We start from the raw sequence: 14,510 nt of genomic DNA, 5'->3' as shown, positions 1-14,510 counted from the left end.
TGTGGGAGAAAATGGTCCAAAAAGGGTCCGGGTGGGGAATGCAGTAACGGAAGAAGAGTTTAAAAGAGAAAACAAGCAAGAGAGAAAATGGAAAATGAAAGGAAAGAGAAGACATCAAATAAAAGAGTGAACTATTGAAACAGAATAAAAATGAGGTCAGAGACAAAGAGAAAGATGTGCCTTGCAGGGGGTATAGTAGTACTGCCTTTTACTCCCCCCACCATTTCAAATCCTACTTTTGATCAACCAGTAACAAAACCTGCAAAGGAAAATGTACAGATATTTATCTTAAGGAGCTACATTCTGATCTCTGTTACACCAATGTAAATCCAGGGTAACTTCAATCAATTCAATAGATTTACTCCATGTAAATGAGATCAGAATCTGGCCCAGGCACACAGTAGAACTGTTCCATACTGGCAGAAGCAGAGTCAAATTCAATGCAAATGGTTTATGGCACTTGTTGGAACAGCTGGTAACCACTGAAGTACTGTCCATGTTTGAAACAGTGTGTTCTGTCCCCTTTAAGGGGCAGTGGAACCCAGGGCCAATCAACCCCTATTCCATGACAGGGTCTGAAGGTTTCAGGTCTGCCAGGCCAAAGGAGAGTTAAGAAGTTAATACATTAGATTCCAAGAGGAGGAATATTACTTTAAATATTCTGTGCTGTGAATATTATTGGGAGTTATTGGGAGAACCAGAAAAGAACTGAGGCCAGGCTACCTGCAGTGCCACACCATGCCATAAGGGGGCGCGCGCTGGAATTTCATTAAAACAAAAATCACATGGAAATACAGTGATGGTGAATGTGAATGCACTTGGTAACTAGACAAGCAGGGAAACCAGTCTGTAACATGCATGGACAAAACTGCATCATGTATGTTTACAAATCAGGGAACACCCTCAAGGATGGCCACCTGCACTGGAAGGGACAAGACAGACACAATGATTGAGGGGCAGAAGATTAAATTTACTGCCACTTCTTTATTCTCTTTAAGAAACAACCCATCCTCCCCTTCCTCCCCCTCTTCTTCTGCTCTCCCTAGACCTGGGACTATGCACAACCGGGACAGGTGCAGAAAAGCCAAAAGTCAGTAGGTCATCACCTTTCTGAATACATTGCCACTGAAATCGTGTGTGCGCTCACGCAGAGTAAGAGATCTGGTACAAGGCCTTAACATGGTTTACTGAAATGTAATTCCTACTCTCTGAGGTTCTTTCCCTCCCGTATTTTATTGTGGGACTCGGAAACATTCTGAAGTGTGGTCACAAGTCCCTGATCAGCAAACAGCGAAGCCAATATTCCTCTCACAGAACAGTCCCCATCTCATTTCCTCCCTCCTCAGTCCCACCACCCACCCGCACATCTTGATTCAGGTTAAGGCTGGTGGGAAATGACAAATCCTTTACACATAAATCTTTACCCTTGCTTGAGTTTGCTGAACGACTCTGGTGATTTATGGAGGATTAACAGATCAGAGTTGAGGAATGTAAAGAGGTTTAGGCCAGCGAAGTGAAACACTTACAGTTGGGTCACGGTGAATTTGATTCAGACTTATGACTATTTAATTATGTGCAATAAAAAGTAAAACAGAGAAACATGTATATCAAGTGCTCCCTAAAGCACAGGAAAGTTGTTGTCCTTTGTTGCTCTCTAGAGAACATTAAAATACTTTGAGTGACCCTCTGTTGAGAAGACTCTTCAGCTTCCAATGGCCAACGTTAAAATAACGGTAAAAGTGCACTTTTTTTGTATGTGTACATTTACACCAACACACAGAGTGGGGTAGGAAGAGGGTGTAGTTAATGGGGGACTGGACTTATGTATGGGAAAAGGTAAAGGCACTGCAGCCTGTAAAGCGTTAGTAGATCATGGTGGTTTGGGACAGGGTTTAAAAGCAAGGGTACGCTGGGGTTAAAGGGCAACTAATGGGAATGGTGTGTCCTCTCTCCTGGTTTGGTAAAGCAGGGAAAGCCCCTGGGGAATTATTGCCTTGTGTATTTCAAATGATTTGGTTTGTGGTTTGGTGATTGGTGCCACTAAACAAGTCCTGGGGAAAGCACCTCAAAAGGACTGAGGCTTGGAGCTTGATTTCCATTCCTGGATGGTTAAACCACCTACCAACTTACAAATGGGACTCAAGAGACCTGGGTTCTATGTCTGGCTCAGTCAAAAACTTCCTGTGTGACCTTGGTCAGGTCATTTAATCTACCCTGTGCCTCAGTTCCCCATTTGTCTATCAATGGGGATAACAGAACTTCGCTACCTCACAGAGGGGTCGGGAGGATAAAATCTATTTATGACAGTGAGGTGATCAGACAGTGTGGAGACAAGGGCCAGATAAGTACCTAGATCTGCTTGAGTGAATATAAATCATTCATACTGACTCCAGTCATGCAATGTTCTACTCACACAATGTTCTACTCACTGGACCTACTTGGATTATTCATGTGAATTAGGTTTTGCAGGATTGGCCTCTAAATTTATTGCAGAATTTTTTGCTGCTCTTTAAAGGGCTAAATAACAATACCTGCATTTAACTGTTTTGCAACAGGACCCTTTAGAGCTGCTCTATATAGTCCCCTACGAGAATTACTCTTTTTTTCTTTTCTTAAGACCAAAATTGGCTTTAGCTTCACCAACTAAGAGACAGAGGGAGAGCAATTAAGCTCAACTGTGTTAATATTTGAATGTTGCTTGCATGGATTCCTTAGAGTTTGCTGAATATTAATGGCTAAACTATGTATCTGCACATCCACTTAATTAGGGCTCCAACACTGCCAGACACAGTGTACTTTAATTTAACTAGTTGCCCTGCTAGACTCTAGAGAAACCTTTGTCATAACATGCCTGCATCCAGCTTCTTCTGCCTACTGTATTAATTACCTACTTCTAAAAAAAGGAGTTCTCTAGCCATGTGAGACAGCATGGATATGTCAACGTTAGGCTACATCAGCTTACTGGCATGTCATGAAGTGGAGTGAGCTCTGAGCAGTGAAATGCATACACGTTAGGCTAAATTCTTTTCTCTGCTATACTGATGTAAATACAGAAGTCATTATTTTCAAAAGTAGCTAATGGTCCTGAGTTGCCTCAATGAAAATCAAGCTCCAAAATGCCCGATTTCAGACACTCTAAAGAAGCCTGATTTTCAGAGGGTAAGCAGCTCCACTTTTAAGGTGTTTTAAAGTGGGGCTCAAAAAATGGGTGCACCCAAAGCATAGAATCATAGAATATTAGGATTGGAAGAGATCTCAGGAGGTCATTTAGTCCAACCCCCTGCTCAAAGCAGGACCAACACCAACTAAATCATCCCAGCCAAGGCTTTGTCAAGCTGAGCCTTAAAAACCTCTAAGGACGGAGGTTCCACCACCTCCCTAGGTAACCCATTCCAGTGCTTCACCACCCTCCTAGTGAAATAGTGTTTCCTAATATCCAACCTAAACCTCCCCCACTGCAACTTGAGACCATTCCTTCAAAGTCACTAGTCATTTTTGAAAATGTTGGCTGGAGTAACTACTGAGGTCATTAGGCCTGACTCTGGTCTCACACTGATTTTACACTGTTGTAACTCCATTGACTTTGCAGTGCAGCCCCAGTGGAGTTGAACCAGTGTAAACTGGAGGAACCAAGAGAAGAATTTGGTCCATTGGAAGCAGGTCCTATTTGCCAGGGCAGGATAGCGCCTGCCTTTCCAGGTGCTATGATTATTAGTTGTAACTAATTTGGCATATTTCCACTTGAAAACACATTTATTTTCAAAGGAAAATTGCAGTGCAAAGCATTCTTGAATAATAACATTCCAGTTGCTGCAGATTATTGCTGAGCAAAGTTTAGTAAAATGGGGATGACACATTCACTTGAGACACGGAAGTTTGTTATTGCACTGCAGCTGTTTTTGTCAGCTGAAAGAAACACCAACCCTTAGGAAATTAAAATGGAAACAGACACTGCTAGCTCACAGTTCTATATTCACTTATCACATCACTCTGCAGGAATCACCAGAGATAACATACCTGACCCCGAGGGGAGAGCATGATGCTTATTAAAATTCCACTGTATGTTACTAAAACAATAGTTAATATTAGTGTAAGGCTTTGAGAGGGCAGTTCTACTGCAGACAGAATTACAGGTCTAGACATGCTAATGTATTCAGCTGAAGGACATAACGGGATTTCAGGGATGAGATTACTTTGTGGCACCTGATGATCTCTTCCTCTTGATCTCCCAGTGCAACTTGCCTTTCTGTGTTGGGTTTCTAGGTTATAATCTCTCTGGGTCAAGGACTGTCTGTATCGTATCCAGTGCCAAGCACATTGTTAGTGCTTAACAAATGATAATTAACCATAACATACAATGTGTGAAAAGTGAATGCCATGGGCTGGTTTAGCAACACTGCAATACACTTCTTCAGGGTGGGTCTAGGTTGGAATCTTGGGCCTGATTCTGAGCTCACTTGCACCACTATGCTGAAACTCCACTGATGCAAGGGAAGTTACTCCTGATTTACTCCAGCCCTTTTCCTCTATTGCCGTAGCATCTGCCTCACAATCTTTAATTTATTTATCCTCACAGCACCCCTGCGAGATAGGGACATGTGACCTTCCCCCTCTCTTCAGCTTTTCTCTGCATCAGCAGCTCTCAGAGTTTTCACTAGAGTTGTGCAAAACTTTCCTAATGAAACATGAACCTCACCTGGTTAGGTGTTTCAGATCTGAATCTGTCTTATCCACCCTTAACTACACCTAGGTGTAACTCACTGACTCCTAATGGGTGTAACCAAAGGTTGAATTTGACCCATGTAGACTGAGACCAGCATGAGGTAAAGCATTAGAGAAAGGGCGAAACATTGTGTTGCATCTAGCGAGCCCCTGCTTTGCCCTACGGTAGATTGGCTAAGCGCTTTTTTTCTGTGTGTCCTGTGAGATGTGTGATGTTATGCTGTATCAAAATGCAATCAGTATAATTAATGGAGAGAAAAGCTACCTGACTGGGACTTTCTTACACTTCTTGAGTCATGCGTTTGCTTTAAAATAGTTCACCTCCAAAAACTGTGAATGCAAAGTTGAACAGTTGGGAGCAGGAGGAGTCCTTTAGGCAATGGCCCTTGCCATACTGTAGAGTAGGTTAACCGGGCAGACTTCAATGGCACTGAGTCATTTCATTTAAATCTCTCTGATTTTGGCACTAGAGAGGGAGCGTGAGCCTAGCATCCTGAGCAGGGGACTAGGAGTTGGGCATGTGTGTCCTAATCCTGGCATGGTCAATGAAGTGGGTTCATCACTTCACCTAGGGGTATGTCTTCATTGCAGAGTTAACTTGGGTGACTGGCACCCGGGATGACCTACCTTAGGTGTAAGTGCCTGGGTTGGCCTGGTCTGGATGTAAATGGCAACACTTTACTGTGTCCACACTAGTGCTGCACTCACTCGTGTTTGGTGCTAGGACTTCAGAGGCTCCATGGTGTTTAGTGCTGCACCGCTCTATGAATTCTTTTGCCGTGAATTATGAGAGAATTTTCTGTCCATCTATGCACATAGGGGGAATTGTGGGAAAGCACTGGAAGACTATCAGCACTCGAGTGGTTTCATCTGTGTCCTTACTGCAAAGGAGGTGGGTTACCAGCCTGAGTGAAAGTGATACCTGCGCTCTAGTCTAGTGGCTCTCAACCTTTCCAGACAACTGTACCCCTTTCAGGAGACTGATTGGTCTTGCGCATCCTCAGGTTTCACCTCACTTAAACTACTTGATACACAAGTGTCACAGCCCACTAGTACTGGAAAAATTGCTTCCTTTCTCATTTTTTACCATACAATTATAAAATCAATCAACTGGAATATAAATATTGTACTTCTATTTCAGTGTCTAGTATACAGAGCAGTATAAACAAGTCATTGTCTGTATGAAATTTTAGTTTGTACTGACTTTGCTAGTGCTTTTTATGTAGCCTGTTGTAAAACTAAGCAAATATCTAGATGAGTTGATGTACCCCCTGGAAGACCTCTGCATACACCCAGGGGTACATGTACCCCGGGTTGAGACCCACTGCTCTAGCCTATACTGCATGCTGGGCCAGATAGCTCAGGTAGGAAGCACCACTACACACAGGGTATGTCTACACTGCACATGCCTTATAGCAGCATGTAGAGTACGTACACAGGTAGCCCTCCTAGCCCAGGTATATACAGCAGCGTGGACAGTGAGGCACTGCATAGGTGAGTCGAGTAGACAGTCCTGAACCCCCAGGGTGTGTACCCTACAGGGCTCTCTTCACCCCCAAGCAGTGCCTCCACTGTCTACACTGCTGTTGTTAACAGCCTAGTGTCCTGCTGCCTCAGCCTTTCTCCTCTGTCTCCCCCAGGCCAGAGCCTTTCGTTGCCCCATGCAGCTACACACTACAGTGTAGATGCAGCCTGCTTTTCACTGCAGCACGTAGCTACCAATACGCGCTGCCACCAGTGGTGTGTGGTGTCGATGTACCATAGAGGAGGGGGTTTTGCGTGTGGATGGGAGTGTGCATAACTCAGCTCCTGTGTAAGAGCCCAAGTTAACTCTGCAATGAAGACAACAAGCCCTTTGTGCCTCCATGGCCATATAATCTGGTCTCTATTGCCATAGCCTCTGCCTCACAATCTTTACATTTATTCATCCTCGCAGCACCCCTGGGAGATAGGGAAGTGCCGTTAACCCCATTCCACATGTGAACCCCCACCCCCTTCAGCGCTGGTTTTGTACCTGTGTGATGTTCGGACAGGAATGGGGCACCTCCCAGTCTTTGGACAGTTCCACAGTTTCTGCTAAAGAATAAAGCTCCTTGGCAGTGCCTGAAGTGACACCAGGGCTTACTCACACTAAGGCAGTAGCTACCATACTTGAACCCACAAACAATCACACTCACACAAACTGAAAACAGTAACTGTAACCTTTAAGTAAGAATTGGGTTAAAGAGAAATATACTATCAGTAAAAACATTAAATGATTATCATAGAAGCACAGGGTTAGAAGGAACCACAAGGGTCATCTAGTCAAAACCCCTGCCAAGATGCAGGATTTGTTGTGTCTAAACCAGTGGTTCTCAACCAGGGATACACGTACCACTGGGGGTACGCAGAATTCTTCCACAGGGTACCGGTACCTCAACTCATCTAGATATTTGGCTAGTTTTACAACAGGCTACATAAAAAGCACTAGTGAAGTCAGTACAAACTAACATTTCATACAGACAATGACTTGTTTATACTACTCTGTATACTAGACACTGAAATGTAAGTACAACGTTTATATTTCAATGTATTTATTTTATTATAATTATATGGTAAAAAATGAGAAAGTAAGCAATGTTTCAGTAATAGTGTGCTGTGATACTTTTGTATTTTTATGTCTGATTTTGTAAGCAAGTAGTTTTTAAGTGAGGTGAAACTTGAGGATATGCAAGACAAATCAGACTCCTGAAAGAGGTACAGTATTCTGGAAAGGTTGAGAGCCACTGGTCTAACCACCCAAGACAGATGGCTATCCTGCCTCCTTTTGAAAACCTCCAGTGAAGGAGATTCCATGATTTCCCTAGGCCATCTGTTCCATTGTCCTACTGGTCTTACAGTTAGGAAGTTTCTCTTGAGATTTAATCTAAATCTGCTATGCTGTAGTTTGAACTCATTATCTCTTGGCCTGCCCTCTGTGGCAACTTTTCTCCATCTTTTTTATGGCAGTCTTTCAAGTATTTGAAGACTGCTATCATGTCCCCCCTTATCTCCTCTTTTCCAAACTGAACATACCCAGTTCCTTCAGCCTTTGCTCATATGGCTTATATTCCATCCCTTTGATCATCTTTTGTTGCTCGACTCTGGATCCTTTCCAGTTTTCCTTTCTATACATTGATGACCAAAACTGGATACCATATTCCAGCTGAGGCCTAACCAGCGCCATGTAGAGCAGTACTGTCCCCTCTTGCGACTTCCATGCTATGTCGCTGTCACTACAACCCCAGATTGCATTTGCTTTTTTTGCAACAGCATTGCATTGTTAACTCATGTTGAGGCTGTGATCCACCACAACTCCCAGATCCTTCTCACCAGTGCTGCTGCCAAGCCAGTTATCCCCCATTCTGTATTTGTCCATTGGGTTTTTCTTCCCTCGGTGTAGTACCTTACATTTGTCTTTGTTGTCTACAGCCCAGTTCTCCAATTTATCAAGATCCCTTTGAATTTTAGCTCTAGCCTCCAAAAATGTTGGCAGCCCCCCCCAGCTTTGTGTTATCTATGAATTTGATCAGTATGCTCTCTAATCCTACATGCAGGTAATCAATAAAGACATTAAATAACTCCAGACCAATAACAAATCCCTGGGGAGCCCCATTTTAGACCTCCTTCCAAACTCATTCCATTCCATTAATAGCTATTCTTTGTTAGCAGTTGTTTAACCAATTAAGTATCCACTTAATGATAGTTCTACCGAGCCTGCATTTCTCCAGATTACTTATCAGAATGTCAAACCTAAAGTCCATATATATTATGTCCACCACATTCCTCCGATCCCCCAAACCACTTACCCTGTCAAAGAAGGAAATCAAGCTGTTTTGGCATGATTTGTTCTTAATAAATCCATGCTAGGGGCTACTGATTACCCCTTTATGCTCCAGGTAGGAGTATGATTAGAGATATTTATAATGCTTTTTTAATTACTAAAGGCTATGCCTGCAAGCATACCAGGTCATGTGACCACACACTCCCCCAGTGTTCCTAAACAAAAGTGTCTCCCCTCCTAGCTCTGTCCATTCCCCACATCTCAGGTACCCAGGAAGTACATGTGGAGACACGTTGCAGCCCCGTAAGGAGATGCTGTTAGAAATACACTTCATTACACTGGGAATTGGCAGTGCAGGTCTCGATGATCCAGGCAGGGCTAAGCCCTTTCGCAGGTGCAATGTGCCTTAATGGTGCAAGATTAAACCCTAACTACCTAGTGACAGAGGATGTGGAAAAAGCTAATGTACGCAATGCTTTTTTTGCCTCTGTCTTCACTAACAAGGTCAGCTTCCAGACTGCTGCGCTGGGCATCACAGCATGGGGAGTAGATGCCCAGCCCTCTGTGGAGATAGAGGTGGTTAGGGACTATTTAGAAAAGCTGGATGTGCACAAGTCCATGGGGCCGGACACGTTGCATCCGAGAGTGCTAAAGGAATTGGCGGCTGTGATTACAGAGCCATTGGCCATTATCTTTGAAAACTCGTGGCGAACGGGGGAAGTCCCAGATGACTGGAAAAAGGCTAATGTAGTGCCAATCTTTAAAAAAGGGAAGAAGGAGGATCCTGGGAACTACAGGCCAGTCAGCCTCACCTCAGTCCCTGGAAAAATCATGGAGCAGGTCCTCAAAGAATCAATCCTGAAGCACTTACATGAGAGGAAAGTGATCAGGAACAGTCAGCATGGATTCACCAAGGGAAGGTCATGCCTGACTAATCTAATTGCCTTCTATGATGAGATTACTGGTTCTGTGGATGAAGGGAAAGCAGTGGATGTATTGTTTCTTGACTTTAGCAAAGCTTTTGACACCGTCTCCCACAGTATTCTTGTCAGCAAGTTAAAGAAGTATGGGCTGGATGAATGCACTATAAGGTGGGTAGAAAGTTGGCTAGACTGTCAGGCTCAACGGGTAGTGATCAATGGCTCCATGTCTAGTTGGCAGCTGGTGTCAAGTGGAGTGCCCCAGGGGTCGGTCCTGGGGCCGGTTTTGTTCAATATCTTCATAAATGATCTGGAGGATGGTGTGGATTGCACTCTCAGCAAATTTGCAGATGATACTAAACTAGGAGGACTGGTAGATACGCTGGAGGGCAGGGATAGGATACAGAGGGACCTAGACAAATTGGAGGGTTGGGCCAAAAGAAATCTGATGAGGTTCAATAAGGATAAGTGCAGGATCCTGCACTTAGGACGGAAGAACACAATGCACTGCTACAGACTAGGGACCGAATGGCTAGGCAGCAGTTCTGCGGAAAAGGACCTAGGGGTGACAGTGGACGAGAAGCTGGATATGAGTCAGCAGTGTGCCCTTGTTGCCAAGAAGGCCAATGGCATTTTGGGATGTATACGTAGGGGCATAGCCAGCAGATCGAGGGACGTGATCATCCCCCTCTATTCGACATTGGTGAGGCCTCATCTGGAGTACTGTGTCCAGTTTTGGGCCCCACACTACAAGAAGGATGTGGATAAATTGGAGAGAGTCCAGCGAAGGGCAACAAAAATGATTAGGGGTCTGGAACACATGACTTATGAGGAGAGGCTGAGGGAACTGGGATTGTTTAGTCTGCAGAAGAGAAGAATGAGGGGGGATTTGATAGCTGCTTTCAACTACCTGAGAGGTGGTTCCAGAGAGGATGGTTCTAGACTATTCTCAGTGGTAGAAGAGGACAGAACGAGGAGTAATGGTCTCAAGTTGCAGTGGGGGAGGTTTAGGTTGGATATTTGGAAAAACTTTTTCACTAGGGGGTGGTGAAACACTGGAATGCGTTACCTAGGGAGGTGGTAGAATCTCCTTCCTTAGAAGTTTTTAAGGTCAGGCTTGACAAAGCCCTGGCTGGGATGATTTAATTGGGGATTGGTCCTGCTTTGAGCAGGGGTTTGGACTAGATGACTTCCTGAGGTCCCTTCCAACCCTGATATTCTATGATTCTATGATACCTTTCTAGCGGTAATATAGTGTTCCCACACAGGCTCTTTTTCTCACTGAGCAGTCAGGAGACCGGGCGGACAGGCAAGTCCATCCTGGGGATCGCCGGAGAGCGACTAGCCATCCGCCTATTCTGGAACGATGCTGACAGTTTTTAAAGCTTGGAACCTGCGGGTTCAGTTGTAAGCAGGTCGGGTCTCTGGACACAAACTCCCACCTCTTGTTCCAGGGCCAGCAGGATACAGGTGGTGTCAGGAGAGCTGGGCTGTCTCCTCTCATTGCCGGCAGATGGGAGGCAGGAGGAGTGGATTGTCCCCTCCTAAGGCTTTTCTGCAGCCTGAGGTCACAGACGGTCCAGTTGCTGGGCCCAGATGTGCTGTGCGAGCCGGCTGCAGGGAGACCTCTCTCCCCTCCACTCCCAGCTGGTCTCTGCCCCGTGCTGGGACAGCCGGACTATCCACAGCCTCCCTGCTGAGTTCCCAGGCATCCGGAGCGCTGCCCAGAGCAGAGCGTGCTTGCTGTCTGCCTGGCTGTCTTCTGCCCTCTGACTGGCTGCTGGGGACTGCTGTTGTCTACCCTCCTCCCATTGGAGAGGGATGCCATGATGGCTGGGGTGGGAGGGTCGCATCCCCTATCCCTTCCCTCCTGCTGTTCGGGAAGTCAACAGTGCAGGACTTTGTGGTGGACCCCACAGAGCCCTAAGAGCTGTGTGTCCTCTTTTGGGACACAGCCCCCTTGTTATGGGGGCTGGGAGTTTGCTACATACAAATGCGGAACTGAGGCACTGAGAGGCTAAGTGGCTTGCCCAAGGTCATAAAAGAAGTCTGGAGTGGAGCAAGGTCTTGAACCCAGATTTCCCAAGTTCTAGACTAGTGCCCTACCCCTTCGGTCATGCTTCTTCTCTGTACAATGCACTAACACTTCCCCCACTGTCAGGACTGCTGCGAGGCTTAACTAGCTGATGTCTGTGAAGATCCTTGGATGAAAACTGCAAAAGAAGTCGATATTATCAAACAGATCATAAGCTCTTCAGGGCCAGGCTTGTGTCAACGTGTGTTTGCACAGTGCTTAACACAACAGGGCCTCAATTCTGATTGGAGGGTTGGGTTCTAATGAGATGCCCCCAACAAACAACAACGATTACCAGGACAGACATTCCTGAAAGGCTCCATCTTTCACAACAGATGTGATTGACAGCCAGTGACTAAATGCTGTGTCTTTCATAATCCTGATGACTCACGGCCCTTGGGTTGAGAACAAGTGCAGACAGTGAATGCCATTGTTCTGTGCACATCAAAATAAGCAAGGTCATTTTTCAGCATGTAAAAACAATATCAGCACATTGGATTAGTTTCTAAACAAAATGCAGCATGAAGGAGGGATGAGTATATCTTTAGAGATTAAAGTTCACAAGAATGCTCAAACCAAATTTCACAGCCATTAACACACCAACAAGACACAAACGGCCAGACCTTGGTTCCATTTACTCTAGTGTAAATCTAGTACACTCTAGTGTACTCTAGTGTTACTCTAGAGTAACCCTGCTGAATTCAATGAAGTTTTAATGGCATAAATCTGCCAGAAAGCACGAGGAGAATCAAGCCTAGGATGAGAAGAACATGGTTTAAGTATCCAGTGGTGTATCTGGGTTCCTTGGACACTGAATACCATTATGATGACGGTGAACACTCCTCACTACCTTTGCCCTACAAATGTACACATTCATCTTGGGATGAATATATTATCCGAACGCATGTAGGAAGGACTCTGATATATGAACACACAGGACGTAACCAATGTCAGCAGCAGAATCCCCCAAAATATGTTCTGGACCATTTATAACTGCGAGAATCAGGGTTTGATGTCCAGGGTTGAAAGTCCTGAAGTGTTAGGAGTGGGAAGGTTTATTTAAAAATAATAATAATGGACTAAGCATCTGGTGTGGATGAGCACCTGAGGCCAGATCCTTAGCTGGTGTAATTGGTGTAACTCCACTGATTTCCAGGTTACACTACTTGAAGGTTTGGACCCCCGTCTCCATTGAACCACAGCATCAAGTCCCCGCCGGGCCAACTCAGCCCTTCATCTTTGCAAGGCAGATAGCTGAGCGTCACGCAAGTGGCTGTGTACACACAGGCCTAGATTTTTAAAAATGGATGCCTACAGCACAGACTTCAAAATCCATAGAGAGGTCCCTAAATACATGATGAGATTTTTCAAAAGTGCTGAGCATCCAGCAGCTGCCACCGAAGTCAATGGAAGTTACTGGGTGCTCAAGCACTTCTGGAAAATCCGATCACTTGGGTGCCATAATGGGGATTTAGGAGCCTGTCTTTAGGCACCCATTTTTGAAAATCAGGCCTGTAATCTATTAAGTGACATGTTTTAAAAAAAAAAAAAAAAGAAAGGTGGTATGTGGTCATTAAATAGCCCATGGCAGTTCTCATAAGAGCCGAGATTTGCCGTGGTAGTCTAGGCCAAAAATGTCCTCAGTCCACTGTTGTGCAGGGTGCTCTGCACAATTTGCCATAGCAGAATGGACTGATGGCCCACTTCATCTGACAAGTACATGGACAATGCTTGTTTCATCACAGAAAAGCGTAAAGCCCCTCCAGTGTCTCTAATCAGGCATACAGCTCTGCACCTCAGCCTGTATCACCAAAAGAGTAGTATTCTAGATCAAAGAAAGTGCTTTTCTTTTGTCTTAGTGGCATATGGCCTGATCCTGTTATGCTTGCTCAGGCAAAACATCACTGATGCACTATAATACTTTGACTAATTGAAGCAAAAAGAACACTCTGGAGTAAGGTGGCAGGTGTTCTTCCCCCAAGACACAGATGCCACTTACATTTTACAGCCCTATCCTGAATCATCAGCTATCTGATAACAAATACAGCCAACCACGCCCCAAAGCAATTAAATGTTCATATGTAGAAGACAGCTCTGTGACCAAGAAAGTAGAGACTCTGACCAGAGGAGAAGTCACTGTAGATCTACTCTTAGTAAAAGGTGCTTGGATAACCCTGTCATGCGGATGGTATAAGAACCTGAACAGATAGATTAGACATTGATTAGCATTTAGAGTACCTAAGTGCTATCACAATACAAATAATAAATAATAAACAAGATTAGCAATCATTGAGAAGCTTGATTGTTATTATTAATATTATGTGTAATATGGTCATGCATAGAGGCCCCCCCAAGACTGGTGCCCCATTGCATTTGGTACCGTACACACGTAGTAAGAGATAGCCCCGTCCCAAACAGCCTTCACTTTAAGTAGACAAAACAGACCACATGTAGGAGAGGCACAGAGACTTGCCTAAAGTTACAGAGCAGGTCAGTGTCAGAGCCAGGAACAGAACATGAATTTCCTTGAGTCCCAGGACAGTCCTTCTCCACTAGAGCACACAACCTCTCTCTTCGTACCAGCTATTTTAGATTTTATTTCAACATGTTTTGTTTTCTTTTCTTCCCCATTTGGGCCATGCTTAGGGATCCTGCATGTTACAACACGGTTATAAATGATGCTTTTAATTTACTTTAGCCTTGGTGTCCGAATGCCATTGGGGTATAAATGTCTAGAAAATAAAGACTTATGTCACTAGAAGAAAAAGAAGAAAAGTCTCATGCTCTAATATATGAAGTAGCTCACGGGGATTTCTACACCTTGGTATGGTACCTAGAGAATGTCACCAATGAACTAAATTCATCTCAAGTGGAACACCATTGACTTAAGTGAAGCAAGTTTCCTATCCATCACTGATTAAAAGAAGGAAGATATAGTTGATTAAAGTTGGAGCCTGCCATCAGTTTGGAGGAGGGAGGGCAGGGTGGGGCA

The sequence above is a fragment of the Caretta caretta genome, chromosome 1 (genome assembly GCF_965140235.1).
Source record: "Caretta caretta isolate rCarCar2 chromosome 1, rCarCar1.hap1, whole genome shotgun sequence".
Classification (NCBI taxonomy): Eukaryota; Metazoa; Chordata; order Testudines; family Cheloniidae; genus Caretta; species Caretta caretta.
The sequence above is the reverse complement of the archived record's forward strand: the minus strand, read 5'-3'. Positions refer to the sequence as shown.